Source organism: Miscanthus floridulus, chromosome 5 (genome assembly GCF_019320115.1).
Source record: "Miscanthus floridulus cultivar M001 chromosome 5, ASM1932011v1, whole genome shotgun sequence".
NCBI lineage: Eukaryota > Viridiplantae > Streptophyta > Magnoliopsida > Poales > Poaceae > Miscanthus > Miscanthus floridulus.
This window is the reverse complement of record NC_089584.1, coordinates 13,949,747-13,953,323: the sequence shown is the minus strand read 5'-3', so window position 1 is coordinate 13,953,323 and position 3,577 is coordinate 13,949,747. Positions and strand designations below refer to the sequence as shown.

General features: G+C 46.1%; 1 long non-coding RNA gene across 1 annotated transcript; it reads left to right on the top strand.

Moving 5' to 3' along the window:
* The first annotated feature begins 427 nt into the window (after nt 1–427).
* LOC136451569 (uncharacterized) lies at nt 428–1,601 on the top strand. The gene is made up of 3 exons (XR_010758608.1): nt 428–710; nt 1,022–1,173; nt 1,282–1,601. It is a non-coding gene; the product is annotated as an uncharacterized lncRNA (long non-coding RNA).
* Nucleotides 1,602–3,577: the final 1,976 nt, after the last annotated feature.

Here is a 3,577-nt window from a genome sequence, read left to right as displayed (position 1 = left end):
AGCTCTCGTATTTGCACTTCGCATCCCTGCATAGCGATGGCCGGCGAGGCTGGCATTGACACCACGCCGCACTCACACGACATGGGGTACCAAGGGGTGTCGGACAACTGTGGCCTAGACATGACCATGGCCTCAAGATCCTGTCCTGGAGCGATCAACAACGAGCTGCCACCATGCTGCAAGGCCAGCGGAGGCAGACGAACGCCGTCGCTTGCAGTCGCGCGCGATGTGTCGGAAAAGGGGAAACTAACTCCTTTGGGTTGGGCTTGGGCTCAACAGAGCACAAAGCAAACATGCCTACGGAGGAGATCGCGTTTCCAGTCCAGTGCTGTTTTTCTGTCTTTCAGCCCAACACTGAACTCCCTGTCAAGAAAGCCCACCGAGGAGGTCCGGCTCGGGGGGCGGCGGAGAAGCGGTTCCCCGCGGCCGATAGCAACAAGGGCGGCGGGCGGCGCGAGCCGGTGAGGGGGTGAAGAAAGACAGAGCGGGGAAGAAGAAGCTCACACATTGCATCTCCTCCAAGGCTCTGTCCATCCCGAGCTCCCTCAATAGCAGGCCCATCATGGAGAAGCTGCTGCCCGCGGCGCGGAGGCCGCGCATTCGCGGTACTCCCGAGTCCCGACCTCCGTCCGCCTCGTCGTCCCTAGCGTGCTCGCCAATCACGCCGTCTCAGAAGCACCAAGATCGTCACCAAGTTCACTTCCTCATAGGTCTGCCTCCTTCTGGTCTCTCGTACCTGTTGTGGCTGTTCAGTGCTGTTGGTGGTTGTGGCGCTTTATTTTATTTATCTGTAAGAAGCAGCACAAGTGAAACTGTGAATGAAAAATCAATCTCACTTGGATAAATAAATGGATGCTCGGCAAGCAAATCAGCAAAACCAATCGGAAGGTTTCAAAATTCAAATTCCTACATTTTCCACTGCTCTGCCCCTGACTGGTGACTGCCATATGTCTGAATAGTAAGTTTGAGCTGGCCTGCTTGGTTGAATTTCTGTGAAAACTTATTTTTTCTTTTGTTCCAGATGGTTATTCTGAACCAGTTGCCTTGTGATTCAAGCCAGTCATTCATCGTATTTTTATAAATGATTGAAATAAGGATGTGGAGTAAAGTGAATGAATGATGATATATGCCCACTGCTGTTGAGGTTCAAAAATTTACTAATATCTTAAGAAGGTCAATCTCCATGCATTTGTTTTCCTTTTTTCACTTGAAAAAAAATTACAGATCCAAAAGAGAGAGAAACTTCAGTTCTGACAGTATATATGTCTTCAATTATTTCAGGTGGCAACATTTCCTAATCCACCTTCAGTTGTGATCATTGGCCCCGTTCGCTGGTCTGAATCTTGGTTGAAACTGACTGAAAAACACTGTTCTGGCTGAATTGTTGTGAGAGAAAAACACTGTTCCGGTTAAAAAAACAAGGCGAACAAGCCGAATATGGAGTAAGCCGAACATGGCCATTGCTCTTGCAAATGTCTGCTGTTGGCGTCTTCTGTAGAACCTCTGATGTCGTGCATCTCTCACCATCATTCAGTTCCTGGGATATGTTTTGAGCAGAACATGGCAAGCTTGAAGGCATAAATCCTCAAATAAAGAAACAAAATCCTTGATCGACTCTTCATAGTGACATTCTCTCTTTTTTTTAAAAAAAAGAGTTTACCTCTGCTTTTATTGAAAGCATCATACTGACATTCTTTGACTCCACATATAGGTAGATTGTTTAAATAACAATGTTGAATTCTCAGAGCATAACTTCACCTATGTTGTCTCAACATAGCAGGTTCCAAGCCCTGGTAAAGGAGGAGGGTTGTGATAGGCGTGGCGAGCCAACGTTAAATCTAGCCATTCTAATGGGGATGAAACCCGAAAGAAAATCGTTGGGGCGTAACCCTCTTAGCGACGCGCTATATCGGAACCTTGGTATGGTGTTAAATGGACAAGGGCCGGGTCGACCCCCCTTGGTGACGCGCCGTGTCGCGATCTGGGCATGGTGTCAAGTGAGCAAGGATCGGGTCGTCACTTCCTTAGTGGCGCGCTACATCGGCGCCCGGGTGTACTGAAAAATGAGCAAGGGTATTCACATCTGAGTCGACGGGTGCGAAGGGTAAGGAAGCTATTCGAACCAACTAGAATTCATTTAGGTAGTTGGAATGTATGGTCGCTTACAGGTAAGTTAAGAGAATTAGTTGATATCGCGACTAGGAGGCGTGTAAATATATTATGCGTTTAAGAGACTAAATGGAAGGGTCAGAAGGCGAAGGAGGTGGATAATACAGGTTTCAAGCTTTGGTACACAGGGACAGTCGCGAATAGAAATGGAGTAGGAGTTTTGATTGATAAGAGCCTCAAGAATGGTGTGGTGGGAGTGAGAAGGCAAGGAGATAGGATTATCTTAGTCAAGCTTGTCGTTGGTGATATGGTCTTGAATGTAATTAGTGTGTATGCCTTCCAAGTAGGCCTCGACAAGAGTGCGAGGAGACAATTCTAAGAAGACTTAGATTGCCTGATTAGAGCTGTACCTAGTAGTGATAAGCTTTTTATTGGAGGATATTTTAATGGACATGTAGGTACTACAAGCGCAAGTTTCAAGGCAGTTCATGGAGGTTTTTGGGTATGGTAGTAGGAATCAGGAGGGGGAGGAAGTTCTGGACTTCACGGTAGCTTTTGACCTGATGATAGCCAACACTTTCTTTAGAAAGAGAGAATCTCATCTAGTGACCTTCAGTAGCGGGCAACACTTTAGCTAGATTGACTTTGTCCTCGCAAGAAGAAAGGACAAACAAGCATGCTTAGGTTGTAAGATGATACCAGGAGAGTGTGTTGTTTCTCAACATAAGCTTTTGGTGGTAGACTTTCGTTTTCAGGTGCGTGCCCGTAGGGATAAACAAGCTAAGATTGAAAGAACAAAGTGGTGAAAACTGAAAGGGAAGACGTCAGAGGTATTCAGGGAAAGGGTTATCAAATAGGGCTCTTTGAAGAAAGAAGAGGACATAAACAACATGTGGGAGAAGATGGCAACCAACATTTGGAAGGTGGGCTCAGAGGTGTGTGGAGTAACCAAAGGAAGTGGAGGCGAGGCTAAAGATACTTGGTGGTGGAACGAGGAAGTCCAAAGGGCTATTAAGGAGAAGAAAGAATGTTATAGACGCTTGTACCATGACAGGAATGTGGACAACATATAGAAGTACAAGGTGGCAAAGAAGACTGCAAAGCTAGCTGTAAGTATGGCAAAGGGTAGAGCGTACGGGGATCTTTACCAACATTTGAGTATAAAGGAAGGAGAGAAGGACATTTATAGGATGGCTAGGGTTCATGAGAGAAAGACAAGGGACTTCAACCAAGTTAAGTGCATTAAGGATGAAAGAGAGCATCTCTTGGTGAAGGAGGATGAGATCCGACATCGATGGCAAGAGTATTTTGACAAATTGTTCAATGTTGAAAATACAGACACAACCTTTGAGTTGGATGACTCTTTTGATGACACAAATAGGCGCTTTGTGCGGAGAATCCAAGAATCTAAGGTCAAAGAGGCGTTGAAAAGGATGAAAGGAGATAAGGCGATGGGACCGGATGGTAT